At 45.2% G+C, this 16,674-nt stretch overlaps 1 long non-coding RNA gene across 1 annotated transcript in view; it reads left to right on the top strand.

The window, feature by feature from the left end:
* Window positions 1-16,674, top strand: part of LOC144155685 (uncharacterized) — a 131,567-nt gene that overhangs the window by 64,961 nt on the left and 49,932 nt on the right. Inside the window, exon 3 of the long non-coding RNA XR_013319609.1 lies at window positions 4,641-4,765. This is a non-coding gene — a long non-coding RNA (uncharacterized LOC144155685). The remainder of the gene's footprint in view (window positions 1-4,640; window positions 4,766-16,674) is intronic.

Raw genomic sequence — 16,674 nt, 5'->3', positions numbered from 1 at the left:
CGAAGGCCTCTCCCATCGATATCCACAAGCTGCTGTCCTGCGCTGCTCGAGTTCATTGTTTGCCCCAGAATTTCCTTAATTCGTCTCTCCATCGAGTTATTGGCCTTCCCCTTCTAGTCGAAACTTGGTCGAATTAAGGGGGAAGCTAATTTGCGAGATCGAAGTGCGCATCGTACACCGAAGCGGGCATTAAAAAAATGCTCACATTAAGCGATAAAATGAAATTATAAAAAGAAGAATTTACCATCTACATTTTTGAGTACTGTAATATAACATTTTTTGTTGATTTAACTGGTGCGTGCGTGCGAATGGTTGTGCTGTTCAAGCGTATGTGTGTGCACTAGTTCGCGTGTACGTGTGTGTGTGTACATTGCATGCCCGCGCGTGGATGTGTGTCTACGCTTGTTAATTTGAGTTATCTCCAGTTAATTTAATTCGATCATGTTTTTAGAACTCCAGCAAGAGTTGAAGTTAAAAGAGAGCACTATGTACAGTCAAACGTCCTTATGCCGTACTCTCACAAAGAGCGAGAATTCCTTCATTTTTCCCTGCATTCCTTGTAACTTTTAACACCTGCATTGCTCGATGTAGAACTGGAGATGAGCCCAGCAAGCGTCAGGTACTTACCATGCTCGAAGGAATGGAAGTAAAGAGTAAGTCCTACGCTACACTATAAATCAGGGTGTCCCAGCTATCATGAAACAAGTTTTTTTTTTTTAAATTATGGCGATACTCGAACAAAATCTCGCGCATAGTGTTTCCAATACAGTGGAGTAGCGGTCAGTAACTTTGTCGTTAATGAGATTTATAATTAATTATAATTAATTATCTAACTCGAGAATTACTGCTCTAATTCTTGAAGTGTCAATGAGACACTTGTAGCTACCCACGAGAGGAATCTAACTGTGGTATTTTCAGCGACGAATTAATTGCGTACTCATTTATCCAGACTGATAAAGAAACCCCGCGAAATATGAAAAATACCGCGTGCCAGCGCTTCAGCGCGCATCATAAACCAGCGCCCTCAAAGAAGTAGATTGAAAGGAGCTCCTTTGCCTGTCACACGTCCTTAAAGACAGCGCATCACCTTAATAAGGACATGCATGGATGGAGCAGCAACAGCAAGTTTCGCAGGACGCGTGTGGGAGATAAGGTGCGAACTCGGTCGCGATTTCTTCTTTCTTTCTTTTCCTTATTTCGTTCTGGCTAACTCACACGCAGCCTGTTCGAGGGTGCTGGTTTACGATTCGCGCGGAAGCGCAGTCACGTGGTATTTTTCATATTTCGTAGGGTTTCCTTATCAGTCCGAATAAATGAGTACGCAATTAGTTCGTCGCTGAAAATACCACATTTAGATTCGGCTCGTGGGTACCTACAAGTGTCCCATTGACACTTCAATGATTAGGGCAGTACTTCTTGAGTTAGACAATTAATTAGTATTAATTAATTAAATCTAATTAACGAAAAAATTGCTGGCCGCTACTCCACTGTATTGGAAACGTTACGCGCGAGGTTTAATTCAAGTAGCTCCATTACCCTTTTTTAAAAACTTGGTGCATGATAGCTGGGACAGCCTGTATACCGTATTTCAGTGCGTATATGCCATCCCTTCATGTGACCCGCGACACATGTGCGCTCACAGACAAAAAAAAAATGTCTACACATATTGTCCGCGCAACTGACCATGTCATGCAACATTTCATTCAAGGAACGAGTTTTAAGGCGCAGCCCTTTGGCGGCCCTCTCTGGGATTAGTCGCGTTGTCGGCGTAACCAAGTGAACGGAGGCAAGAAAGACGAGTGAAAGAAAGAGCGAACAATGAAAGAAAGCAAAGGAGGAGAGTGTCGCAAAATTCAGAGGGGAGGGTGGTTCGCCGTGGCGGCACGAGCCAGCGCTCTCCGAAAGTGTGCGCTGGGGGAGAGGAGGGGGCAGTATGCTGTGCCCGCACAAGGCGCTTGAGGGCGCGACGCTTGGCGAAAACGTGAGGGGTGCGTGCGTGTGACTATGATGCGCGTTCGCTTAAGACGCCGTTCGCGGTCCCTTCCTGAGACGCACTAGTTCGCGCCGCCGACGCAAAGGCTCGTCATCGCTGCCGTCGAGAGAACCCACGAGGGCACTGCTGCTGTGCCCAAATATCGCATTAGGGAGTATCGTAATCGCCAGCCAATTTTTGTAAAGGCCCTACATGCTGGCTTTTAGCGTGGACTTCACGAAAATAAGCTATATAATGAGGAGAACAGAGAATAGTCGTGCGACTCATCCGCTACTTTTCTACACTGAACTTGTGACGTATTCTGTGCCGTGTTGCGACCGGGCGGGGGCACCCGATCCGAGCTCCGTGGCCTCCAACATACGAGTGGTAGCGTGTATGATGCGAGCGGCCAGCCGCTGTTGCAGCCGTAAAGAAGTCCAAAAGCCGTAGGCTAACGTAACTGTTTACTTCATAGCGAGAGGTGAGCCGAAGCCAAAAAAAAAAAACAATGCCCCGACGGGCGAGGTTACAATACAGGACTCGAGCAGAGCGACAACATGGATTCGCTGCTCAGACAGGAATGAATTTCAGCGCTTGGGCTGCTTCTATTTATACACAAAAGCAGCAACGGTCAAAACGCCAACAAGTAGCAACACGCCACGAACGTCACAGACATACACAACGCTCTTTCCACAGTTCGTGAGTCATCGGTAGCCTCGGCGCACGTTGAGTCCGAGAGAGGGGAGAGAGTGTCCTTGAAACATGCTGAGACATGCCTCGCCGGGCCGGCAACCGTCGAAGTTTGAAGCGCGTTGAAAGCGAGGCGACTGGGCCGGGCATGTCGAGGCGTGCATGTATGACTCACTGACGTGCTGGCACCTGACGGCTGTGGGGCGCACGTCCGTGAAGCATGCCGGGGCGTGCCGCTGGCAACCGCCGGAGGCGCGTTGCAAAGCGAGGCGTCTGGCCCGGCATGTCGAGACACGAAAGTATGATTCACCGACACGCTGGCGCCTGACGGCAGAAATGCGCACGTGGTGGCTTCGCCGCCCAGCCGTGGAGTGATGCGGGAAAATACGGCGGCGTTGGCCGATTCGATTTGACCTAGGCCGACAAAATCTAACTCATATTAAAGCGGAATTAGAACGAGCTATTTGCGCTTGAACTTGGTTACTATGTTTTTACAACGGTAAAAAAAAAGGGGAGGGGGGGGGGGGGTACGTAAACATAGACACTATAGTGCGTATGGTATGCACTATGCCGGCCGACTATGCACAGCCGTCGGGCACGTTGTGTTTGTCTGACACGACACTGGCCAACTGGAATAAGGGTCATTGTCTTACGTGACCATGTTTGTCGAATTATATCGAATGCTTGACGAAACGCTTACTATCAACCGTATTAACAGGCAGGCGGGAGGGGAGCCCATCGTCTCACTCCTCTTAAATCTACTAGTTGCATTCCTTGCGCCTCGTCCTGCTGCCTAACCACGCGCCCATGAATGCAGCATGTTGAAACTATTTCGAGATTCCTAGAAAGTGCAGCCGTTTTAATGACGATAGTATTTCTTCGGCTACTCAGCTTCTGTTTTGTTTGGAGCTAACTCTCTCTCTCTCTCTCTCTCTCTCTCTCTCTCTCTCTCTCTCTCTCTCTCTCTCTCTCTCTCTCTCTCTCTCTCTCTCTCTCTCTCTCTCTCTCTCTCTCTCTCTCTCTCTCTCTCTCTCTCTCTCTCTCTCTCTCTCTCTCTCTCTCTCTCACTCCCTCCCCGGATATTTAAACACGAAAATTTTGGTTCGTCTGTCTGTCTGTCTGCCTGTGTGTGTGTGTGTGCGCGTGTTCGTGCGTGTGTGTACGTGTGTGTGTGTGTGTGTGTGTGTGTGCGCGTGTTCGTGCGTGTGTGTACGTGTGTGTGTGTGTGTGTGTGTGTGTGTGTGTGTGCGCGTGCGTGTGTGTGCACGCGCGTCCGCCCGTCCGTCCGTCCATCCGTATGTCTGTCTGTCTGTCTGTCTGTCTGTCTGTCTGTCTGTCTGTCTGTCTGTCTGTCTGTCGCTAGATTCAACCGCCCGCTCAAAAAACAGGTGAGAGAATACTTGAACACGAAGTCTACAAGTCAAGACCGTGCCAAAATACTAAAACTGCTTCCATGGCTTATGAATGCCTCATTCCCCAGCGCGAAAAAGACCTCAGCAGTTTAACAGTTTTGAGGCAAAATACAGACACACACTGAGCGTATCAGCGTTCTTTTAATTAAGAAAAGGCGTTGGATTGGCTTTTACAATATTAGGTAAAAAAAACATAGAGGCGAAACAAAGACAAACCCTAAAACATAAGATGTCGGCTCGTGCTGCTCCAGTCCCGACCGAAACGTGTGTTTGAGCAGTCAGAACGGAACTGAACTTGATTGTTGAGGGGTGGAGTGGGAGAGAGAGGAGGCGTTGTTGCGTGTGAGCTAAAGATAGCCGAAGACTATCGTCTATATCACGACATTTGCAGCGAAGGAAGCTAATCCGCTGCCTCTTTTTAAATATTGTTTTCTTCAAATGCTTTAAATATAGTGAAATTCATATCGGGGTTTATCACTCCGATCGAGCTAAACGAGGACTCTGAATCCGGCTTTAATGAATAACTCTGTTAATATTAACATCTGGCATTTTTTTTTTCTTTTCAGAGTGTAGGGAACGTCGTTTACATGAGCGTTTCGTATATTGTCCCCACAAGAAATACAAGACATTGATCTCGTCCCCCGAAGGCATAGGGAAATAACGGGGCATACCAAGTTACTCTGTAAACTCGGTGAGTATGATAACGCTTATTGGCTCGACAAATTTATTAATCCATGAATAAGGCATGGTCAAAGTTTTGGTAAATTCCAATTAAGATATTCTAGTCTCCCCAGCCTCCTTTTAGCCCAATGCAACAGAGGATTGCGTTTCTTTTTTTATCGGCCCAGTGTCATACTCACTTTTAAAGCGCGCCCGGTCGGCCCAGTAATCTACAATATAGCAGTATTTGGCGCAAAAAGCGTTACCAGGTTCCGTCCCCCTTTTCGCAGCTATGAATGCTCATTCGCAGCTGGGTGCGCGGGTTACGGATACCGGCCGCTGCAGCGAGCGGCAGGCGCGGGGGGACCGAGGGCCCTTTCGGAGCGCTCTAAAGCCCTGTGTTCGGCGGGACGCCGCTCTGTCGTCGTCCGAGCGGATAGCCTTTCTGCACGAGCGCACTTTCATCCTGCCCTGATTGAAAGATCAAAAACGCACAACAGCTCCTGCCCAGGCTCTGAGTGACAGTGTTTAACCAACCATGCAAGGAGCGACGCGACTCACCATCTGTGACGAGGCACAAAAGAAGGCTTTAAGGGTCTAATCCTAATCCCGCTAACCCTTTGCATCGGTGGACCGCAACCTCTGGGAAGAAGTGCGGGGTGACCGCGAGGGGAGAGCGGGGCTCCCTCCTTCCGAGGCGGAAATTGACCATTTGTGATCGACCACGCGCACCCCCATCTTGTCCGGCCTCGCGCCGAGGGGACCGGCCCGGCTGGCTTAATTCTACGCCCGGCGAACACGGCTGCACGCGACCTTGTCGTACGCTCACACCAGCCTCACATGCGTTCTGAGGGCGAGCGTTTGTTTTCTGCAGCAACAGCACTCAGACTGCACGCATAGCTGGCAGGGCTTTGTCGAATGACTGCGCCGAAGCACGTCTCGACAAATACGAACACGAGCATCTGTGTCTGCGCGTGGCGAAATAGCAGTATACGAGCGAGCTCCGTTGCAATACGACTTTCGATGTATTCGGACGTGATGTACACAGAGAACGCAGCAACATGCAACGCGGATGCAAACGTGCTGCAGTCACAACGGCGCAATGAGATTCTTCGTGATGATTTTGCCTAGAATATACTGGAAAGTGTACCTAGTATATTGACTTATACTATATACTATAGTATATTAGCGAAGTTAGATGACCTGGACAACATAATATGCACTCAGAAAACCATTGAATTTCAAACAAGAAAACTTACGGACCTCGAAGATAGGAGCAGACGCTCTAACGTGGTAGTTTTCGGTATATCAGAAGATCCTGCCGAAAGTGAAGCTGATCTCAGGCGCAAGGTTATCACGGATACCTTTGAAAGAAAGCTAAATGTAAAATGCGATTCCGTAGCCCGGATTCATAGGCTGGGTAAGGCAGGTACTAAAGCTACTAATAGACCTGTGATCCTTTACTTTCAAGACTACAACGAAAAGACGTCCGTAATGAAGAACGTTAAAAAACTTAAAGGTACTAAAATCTTCATTCAAAACGATTATTCTCAGCCGACCCTCCAAAAGCGCAAGCTTCTTTGGGAGAGCGCAAAGGCAGATAAATCCCAAGGCAAAACAGCTTTCCTTATCCATGATAAGTTATTAGGGTTGCCACCTTTCCCCGAAAAAAAAACCGGCCCTTCGGGGGGCTATATAGAATGTTTAATTTGCGTTGAAAAAAAGCCGCAATGTTTTTGACATGCAGTGCCATTTATTGTAGTGTTTTCTTAGAGAGAAATCAACATAACGTTTGCACTGAAAGTGATTTCACTGAAAAGTAACCGCGATTGCTGACCGCGGCGGTAGCATTTCGTTTTGTTCCTCCCTTGTCCCCCTCATCGCAGCCAACCCCAGGAACCTACGCCCCCGAAACCCATTACTCTTCAAGACCTCCGCCATCACCCTAACTCGTACGTTCGCCCACATCCACAACTATCGAAACACGAACAAGTACTTTTTAGGCAAGCGCAAATGGGTACCCTCTTAACCCCAGCCAGAGTGGCCCTCTACAACGGAACGCCAACCCCCCAGCTGCCCAAAGTGCTTCAAGGCCCTCAACCAGGACCACATCTTCGAAGGATGCAGCCCGTTCCCCGGAGGGAGAGCAGCACTCCAATCACCAGCCCTAAACGACCAACGCCGCCTTGCAGATTTCGTAAAGAAATTTGTTAGAGGTGCCCTGAACTGAGGGTACCTAACCCGGCTGGTAGTTTCGTAATAAAGCTTTATTCATTCATTCATTCCATCTCAGGCAGCGCGCTCGCCCGCATATTTTCTCTGCTCGCCTGTCTTTGCGCAGCTTGTAGACACATATTCATCGTCTTAGTTGTTGAATTGACGCTTATAAAACGGTAAAACGGACATAATCACGGCACAAGGGCCAAAAAACCGGCCAATGACGGCCGGTTTTAGATATGAACCGGCAACCGGCCCGCTGTTTAAAAAACGGTCGGGCCGGTCCAAAACCGGGCGGGTGGCAACCCTATAAGTTATGCGTTGGCGACGACCTTTTCATCTGGAATGAAGCGAAAAATGAGAGGCAAAAAATACATCGTAAAACCACTCCGAAGCCCTCTGACGATTTGGTTAGTAATGCTGTGAATGCCGCCCCTGTGCAAGATACGGCGTGACGGGTGCGTGACAACCGTTTTAGGCTTCTCAATATAAATGCCCGAAGTATTGTGAACAAGATAAATCAACTCGAAGCCGAACTTTTGTCACGCAGCCCGCACATTGTTGTTATCACAGAAACCTGGCTTCACAGTGCTATACTTGATGAGGATGTCGTTCCACCCGCTTATAAAATATTTCGTAGGGACCGTGACACAAGAGGCGGGGGTGTTGCTGTCATTTTTAAACAAAATATTGACGTCATTCCCTTGACGAAATGTCCGGACTCTGAATGCCTGTGCCTCAAGGTTACTCTTAATGGTCGTGTTTTTATTTTGTATGCCGTTTATAGACCTCCCGACTCGAAATCTGATTTTCTTACAAAAAGTCAAAATCACATGAAAGAATTCAACCACCACAAACTGATTATCGCGGGTGATTTTAATTTGTCGGGCATTGACTGGAAAAACCTCCGTTCACATGCTGATTCTTCAACCGACATTAGTTCACTTTTCGACATTATGCTCGATAACAACCTTGTTCAAGTAGTGCAACAGCCTACTCGAGTTACCACTAAGTCATGCGCATTACTCGATCTTGTGTTTTTTCATCGTTCTATTATCGATTACGACGTTGCTGTGGAGCCCGGAATATCCGATCACGAAGTTGTAACGGTATCTTTTAGCTTAGGTGGAAATAGCTCTCAGGTTGTGCCTTCGCTCAAAAATGTTAAAGATAACTCGCGTGCAAATGTAGTTGCATATCTTGAAAATAATCTTTTCAATTTTGGCCATGATGATGTTACATTATTGTGGGACAAGTTTAAGAATACCTGTTTACATTGCATCGACCACTTCATTCCTAGCATTGTTAAAAAAACTGCGAAGTATACACCATGGATAACTAGGTCGATTATACATCTGAAACGCAAGGCTAAACGCCTACGTCGCAAATGCAAAACCTAACCGAAGCTTACCGACATTCGCGCAGCTCTGTCAGATGCAATTAAGCATGCAAAAGGGCACTATTTTAACACTACCTTGACTAGCTTCATAAAAGATAACCCACATAAATTCTGGCGTTTCATTGCTGCTCGGAAAAAAAGGGTTAGCCACATTTCGCATAATGGTCACCTTCTCGCCGATCGCTGACCACTTGAATGGCTACTTCCACAGCGTTTTTTCACATTCTTTCCTGCCAGTCGAAAATAAGCACGCTTTGTTTTCCTTCAGTTCCCAAGTTATCTCCTATTCTGGTGTCCTGAACATGCTCCTTAGATTGAAAACAAAATCATCCCCTGGTCCCGATGGTATACCTAACGCTTTCCTTCGGCGTTATGCAGAAACCTTGGCTAGTTTTCTTGTTCCTATATTCCAGGCTTCACTTAGATCAGCTACTTTGCCTCCTGACTTCAAGATAGCCCGTGTTGTTGCCGTTCATAAAAAGGGTGATCCTCTTATCATTCCGAACTATCGGCCTATTTCAATAGTCTCTTCAGCCTGTAAACTTCTTGAACATATTGTCGCGAAGACAAGGACGATGCAGTTGTCTTGAATGAGAAACACGTTTATTGGAGCGAACTTGTGCTCCCCTAACAACTCAAAAGAATACAGAGGCGGCGAAGCAGCGGTCAACAAAGTGACTTGCACAGGCGAGTGTCGTCGAATCGAATGCTCCGGCGTCCGTACTGCAGGCTTTTTATCTTTCGGCGCGCGTGGTTCTCGAAACGTCGATTCACATCGAGAACATAGTAGATCCAAGAAGATTATTCTGGGCTGTTCACGTTAGATCGGAATGCTCTCCCTATCACGACAGATAACACATGCGGCACAGAAAGAAAGAATGGAACACGCGCTTCCCTTGGCGCAGAGATAACACAGACCAGCGCAGCCGGGCGGTAAAAACAAAACACAAATAAACAAACCCAATGTATGGTTCGCGGCAATATTGTAGCAACTTGCATCTCTGATTTCCTGGACCAGCACAAAATATTGACCCCTTTCCAACACGGATTCCGAAAATGCCTGTCTACAGTCACTCAACTATCCGCAGTAATTCACTCTATTGCTTCCACTCTAGATAAGCGCGGCCAGGTTGACGTCATTTTTCTTGATTTCAGTAAGGCCTTCGACTGCGTTCCACATGACAAACTAATTAATAAGCTACATGTAATAGGGATTCCTCCGTTCCTTGTGGCATGGGTTTCTTCCTATCTCACTAACCGTAAGCAGTATGTGAGCTTTAATTAATGACCACTTTTCCGATGTCCTCCCAGTTTCATCTGGTGTTCCACAGGGTAGCGTACTTGGGCCCCTACTTTTTCTTATCTATTGTAATTATATTGTTGATGTTGTTGCTGAACCTGTACAAATACGTCTGTTCGCCGATGATTGCATTCTGTTTAATAACATCCACTCTTTAGATGACCAGACAGCCCTAAATTCTTCTCTTAACAGTATTCTTTCGTGGTGCACGAATTGGGGTATGAGAATTAATTACGAGAAATCAGTTTATCTTAGAATTACCAATAAAACTCATCCCCTCAAGTTCTCCTACATAATTTCCAGCAATGCTTTAGCTGAGGTTAATGAATACAAGTATCTCGGTGTTACAATTACTAACAACTTAAGCTGGAATACTCATATAAGGAACATTTACGCTTCAGCGTTCCGTAAGTTATGTCAACTGAGGCATAAACTTATTAAAGATGCTCCCTCTCCTGTTAAATACCTGGCCTACACAACCCTCATAAGACCTAAATTAGAATATGCTTGCACAGTTTGGGATCCGCACACCAAAGTTAACATTAGCAATCTTGAGAAAATCCAAAGAAGAGCTGTACGTTTTATCTATTCCAAATATAGCCGCCTTGATTCCGTATCTCAACTAATGAACACAAATAATATCCAAACTCTTGAACTAAGGCACAAAATTCTGCGCTTGAAGTTTGTGCACCAACTGGTTAATAAAAAGCTGGGATTAGATAGTATTTTGTATGTGAATCCACTCTCAACCAGATCCCGTCACACCCATGACAAATCTCTAACCCCATTTTTTGCTAGGGCTAACATTTTCAAATTTTCATTTTTTCCCCGAACTATTGAAGAATGGAATTCGTTACCCGTTTCTGCACTTTCTACTGTTGAATCCCTCGAAGCTTATTTTAGCCCAAATGCCACTGTGCTGAGCTGATGCGTCAACCTTGTTAAATGCATCTTTTTTAACTTTATACCTTGTATTGTTCCTTACAATTGTTACTCAAGTACTCTTGTATTTTGTACGTTTCTTGTCCACTCCTGCTTGGGCTGTCAAGCCTGCAGTATTGAATAAAAAAATAAATAAAATAAATAAATAAAATAAAAACTTTAAGTCGCGGATTACTGCATGAGATGAATCTCAATTTGTGTGGTATACAAGCCTTCCAAGTTTGTGGCTTAAACACGAGTCCGCGATAGAACGACAAAAATAAGAGGTTAAGCGGGAGAAAAAAAAATTTAGTCCAGCGCAATTAGTCCAGCGCAAGGATCAGCAAATTCACTTCAAGTGGCATCCAGTCTGCTTCACATATGAGTGAAGTCGACTGAACTGCCAGAATGTTTCGACAAAGAGTTAACTGCAAATGCGCCGAGAACGGGTTTTCTTGCGACTCAGCTGGCTATCTGTGGATTTATCAAAGATTGTTGCGCGTTATTAACATATATGTATGTACAACATTTGGAATGTAAGAAAGATCAGTTCCGCATTTATGAACTTTCATGTCACATAATTATTACACACAATTGCTGTTACATGGCTGGCCCACACGGCGACATTAGGTTGTTTGAATACCGTCGATGGCGAATATGAAATGCGGGGCAGTCTAATCAGAGCTGCAGGACGCAGGTCTTATCGGCAGGAACCGCGAAGAATGAAATTTATTTAATACTTTTTGGTCTCTGTCACGTATTTTGATTTCAGAGTAATCGCTTGCGATGGCTGTTACCGGGCATGGGACGCTACGCTAGTCGAATGATTCATTATTGTTTTGTGAGCGATCCCAGCCTCTCCGCTTTCTGGTCACACGACTAGGAAGTTACGGGAACGGTGAATTATACATGTTGTGCTTTTGCACCACCGAGTATCGTGCTTGGACCCAAGCAGTGTCTCACAACTGCACCTACAGCTGATGTTGCACTGTTTGAGAACAATTATACCTAAATACAAAATTAAACGTTATTTCATAGAAAATTCGTGATATTAGAGTGCGGTTGTTGTCTTTTCCGCCGCCACTAGTGCTACGTGACTCATTTTGGGGATTAAGGATTGAGATAACTCTCTTGGTGCTTTATCGACATTCACATGAAATTACTCAGGTAAAAAGAACGTTAAAGCTGTTATGACAGATATATCACTTGATTACTCACGAGCTGCGCGAAGCGAAATCAACATCCACGTGGGATTGCGTTTCTTAAATCCAATTCATGTGAGCAGCAAACTAGACATACGTAAAAGTCAACAATAACTACCAGCCAGTAAGACACCTGACTCGCGAATAAATCAAGTGACATTGCAGTTTCTTTACAGACGAGAAACGCTTAGCGCCTGTATTGGATTGAGTACCACACTTGTTGGTGGGTAAATAACGCGGTCAGGCGGCCATGACCACTACGTAACGTGATTTGTCGCAAGTTGCGTAACATGAAAGCACTGCAAACCGTCCCAAACAAGTTACAAACTAGTTTTTGTAACAACATGTTTTGGAACACATTTATAGGAATACCAAATTGGACGCTCCCTCTGAAATATAATTCAGAGATCAATAACGCGGAAGATTTCACAACCTGTCTAGGTTACTCCATGAACGAAATGAGATGACGTGACTGCCTCTTCAAATGTGTCGTCTCGTCGTTGGTATAGACTAGTTCTCCGCAAGGTACCGGCCGATACCAGCGTGTCAACAGGGGCTTGTCTCGCGAAGAAAAAAAGTGTTGTGGAAACGTTGCATTGGGCTGATGAAAGTTTCATACATACATACATACATACATACATACATACATACATACATACATACATACATACATACATACATACATACATACATACATACATACATACATACATACATACATACATACAGTGAAACCTCGATATATCGAACAGCGCGGTGCCAGCGAAATAGTTCGATATGACTAGAATTCGGTATATAAAATCACGTAAACATTCACTTGGTGCTTCAAAGTGTTTATTATTTTGGCTTAAAGTACTGCAGCAGGGTAGCCTGGCGTGTCATACACGACTTCCTCAACGTAGTCCAAACGTTCCACAAGTGGCAAGCCGGTGCCTTCTATAGCGCTGCAGTACCGGTGCGGTAGGCCCAAAACCGCTGAAGCCTCGGTCGAAGTCGGGAGTGGGGCACTGTCAGCGCTTGCGGGTACAACCTCGGCAGCGTCTTCGTTTGTGCGCTCAGTAGTAACGTCCGCTAGCATCTCCACATCCGTCAACTCCGCCGTCATTCCGGTGCTGCCGTCACCGCCAACAAAGTCATCAATGCACATGCTTCGTGGCTCAGCACCAAAAAGCGCTCCAGCTGGCCCCAGGTTTCTTCAAGCTCGCATTCTTCTTTTGCACCGCCCAATTCTGATTCGGCGCAACCGATGCGCAGCAGTCGGGAACGCCCATCGCACCACCGCTATCCTCGAGGGTACTGCGGGATAGCTCGCCGCCTGTCAACAGAGCGCGAGCGGTCTGGGCAGTCTGGGGTGGCGGAGTTCGATATACCCATTTCATGTCCGTCCCAGTTCTAAATAAAAAATTAAAAATGCATGTGATTTTCCGCGTGATATAGAAAGTGTTCGATATAGGCAATATACCCGTGTTCGATATATCGAGGTTTGGCTGTACATACATACATACATACATACATGCATACATACATACATACATACATACATACATACATACATACATACATACATACATACGTGCATACATACATACATACATACATACATACATACATACATACATACATACATACATACATACATACATACATACATACATACATACATACATACATACATACATACATACATACACACACATACATGCATACCTACATACATACCCACCATGGTGGCTCAGTGGCTAAGGCGTTGCGCTGCTGAGCACGAGGTCGCGGATTTGATTCCCGGCCGCGGCGGCCGCGTTTCTGATGGAGGCGAAAAGCAAAAACGCCCGCCGTGTGTACGAGATTTCGGCGCACGTTGAAGATCCCCAGGTGGTCAAAATTAATCCGGAGTCCTCCACTACGGTGCGCCTCATCGCCTGCGTTGCGTCGGCGCGTTAAACCCTACAATAAATCATACATACATACATACATACATACATACATACATACATACATACATACATACATACATACATACATACATACATACATACATACATACATACATACATACATACATACATACATACATACATACATAAATACATACATACATACAGAAATAAGGGTTGGCAGTTAAGAAAACCTCGGAAAGCAAAGGGGAGGGTTTGGTAGGTCATTGAAACAGATAAAGAATTTAGAAAGACAGAAAGAAAGTTGAGAAGAACTAGTCTCGCCACGCGGGCATTTTTTCTCCACTTGCTTTCAGTCTTTCCAAATTTTTTATCTGTTTCAATGACCTACCAAACTCTCCCCTTTGCTTTCCTAGGTTTTCTTGACTACCAACCCTTCTTTCTGTCTTAAATTCTACGAGCCCCTAATTTCCTATTCTGATTCGCTACATACATACATACATACATACAGAAATAAGGGTTGGCAGTTAAGAAAACCTCGGAAAGCAAAGGGGAGGGTTTGGTAGGTCATTGAAACAGATAAAGAATTTAGAAAGACAGAAAGAAAGTTGAGAAGAACTAGTCTCGCCACGCGGGCATTTTTTCTCCACTTGCTTTCAGTCTTTCCAAATTCTTTATCTGTTTCAATGACCTACCAAACTCTCCCCTTTGCTTTCCTAGGTTTTCTTGACTACCAACCCGTCTTTCTGTCTTAATTTCTACGAGCCCCTAATTTCCTATTCTGATTCGCTACATACATACATACATACATACATACATACATACATACATACATACATACATACATACATACATACATACATACATACATACATACATACATACATACATAGTTACGTACGTACGTACGTACATACGTACATACGTATGGGAAAGTAGGGGCTCGTTGAATTAAGGCAGAAAGAATTGGCAGTCAAGAATGCCTCGGAAAGCAAAGGGGAGAGGGTGGTGGGTCATTGAAACAGATGAAAAGTTTTGAAACACAGAACGAAAGTGGAGAGAAAATGCCCGCCGGGTGAGATCCGAACCCGCGACCTCCGGAAAACGCGTCTGGTGCGATGACCACTACGCTACCAGCGGGGCTGTTTCCCCTCCACTTTCTCGGGTATTTATGTTAAGGTATTTGTTTCCTGCGCTCGGGGGTCGTAGCCAGCGCCACTCGGACTACTCGGGGTGAAGGGGACCTTTCCGAGGCAGTCGAGAATGCCTCGGAAAGCGAAGTGGATAATGCGGTAGTTCATTGAAACAGATGAAGAACTTTGAAAGACAGAAAGAAAGTCTTTCTTTCTGTCTTTCTTCTAACATAGGCATTCTTGACTGCCAATCATTATTTCTGTCTTAATTCAACGAGCCCCTCATTTCCCATTTTGATTCGCAACATGCTTAGCGAGGGCCTCTGTTCTGTCAGTCTTGGTGCCATAGGTAGCTTGAGAGGGTTCAACGCTGGTCGACCACTCTCGACATGTTGTAGACACTCGATTCACGGCCCGGGGGTTCAAAAGAAGGCCCCCTTCACCCCGAGTAGTCAGAGTGGCGCTGGCTACCACCCCCAAGCACAGGAAATAAAATACCTTAACATAAGTACCCGAGAAAGTGGTGGGGAAACAGCCCCGCCGGTAGCGTAGTGGTCATCGCACCAGACGCGTATTCTGGAGGTCATGGGTTCGGATTCCACCCGGCGGGCATTTTTTCTCCAATTTCTTTCTGTCTTTCAAAATTCTTCATCTCTTTTAATGGCCTACAGTATTCTGCCTTTGCTTTCCGAAATATTCTTGACTGCCAACCATTATTTCGCTCTCTCTCTCTCTCTCTCTCTCTCTCTATATATATATATATATATATATATATATATATATATATATATATATATATATATATATATATATATATATATATATATATATATATATATGTGTGTGTATGTATGTATGTGTGTGTACGTGCGTGTGCATGCGTGTGCGTGTCCGCGCACACGCGGAGGATCTAGGCCTTCTGGGCGGACTTCTGGAGGCCTTGTTTAATAATAACAATTAATATTTACTTCCTGCACTTCGCCGGACTATTTAAACTTCATTCTTGCTACACCACAATATGTAGCGAAATTTATTGGCGTACAGGTTATGTGACTCGCTGACGAGTTTTCTTTTCCATGTGGTATGTACCTCTTATAATTAATCGTACTTTGGCAGGCTAACGAAACCAAGCTTTCGAGCAATGTTGGAAGGAGAACCACAATGTGCGCCGGAGTCACGAGAGCGAGATTGTAAGACGTAATTGTCGGCAAGTTTGGCACCCTGCTGCCGACCAGATAAGCAACACAGTCTCGATAATAATGGAGCATCATATAATGACAAATGTACTAGTGGTGGTCATCTCGAGTGCTTCATTTCCTTTTTTATTTGTTATTTGCATGAAAACGCTAACTTAGGAATGCGAAAAGTGTGGTTATGAGGGCTCATCGGGAAAAGAAACGAACATGCAGAGTGAGAAGATAAACACAGCCTAGGGATAGGATAATATAATTGGTTGTAAAGAAAATCTAGTGAAGTTCTGTGCAATTGAAGTTTGGTATCTGATGGCAAAAGCGTATGCTAGACGCCACACGTAGGATTACAAGTGAGAATACTATGCGTTCGATAACGCATTTTTCGTCGGCCAACCTTTTAAAATTACTTAATTCTTTGTTCTCGATTGTTAGTACCTGTCTTCTGTCGTCCTTGAAAACTAAGAAACTTTTGGGAAACAACGGGGAGCAATGTTAATGGTGATCGCTGCTATCGTCCATGTACATTAGACTCGCGATAATTCAAACTTGAAAGAACCCCAGGTTTTTGTTTGAAATATAAGAAGTTCTCAGAACTATGACTCGGGGCAACATAGCACCTTCTGCTGTAATGAGCCATTCACATGTGTTTAATAATACAACACTCACACACAATACTCAAG

The sequence above is a fragment of the Haemaphysalis longicornis genome, unplaced genomic scaffold (genome assembly GCF_048455015.1).
Source record: "Haemaphysalis longicornis isolate Haplotype H1 unplaced genomic scaffold, Haemaphysalis longicornis Haplotype H1 scaffold_1, whole genome shotgun sequence".
Lineage (NCBI taxonomy): Eukaryota > Metazoa > Arthropoda > Arachnida > Ixodida > Ixodidae > Haemaphysalis > Haemaphysalis longicornis.
This window is presented reverse-complemented; position numbering and strand designations above follow the sequence as displayed.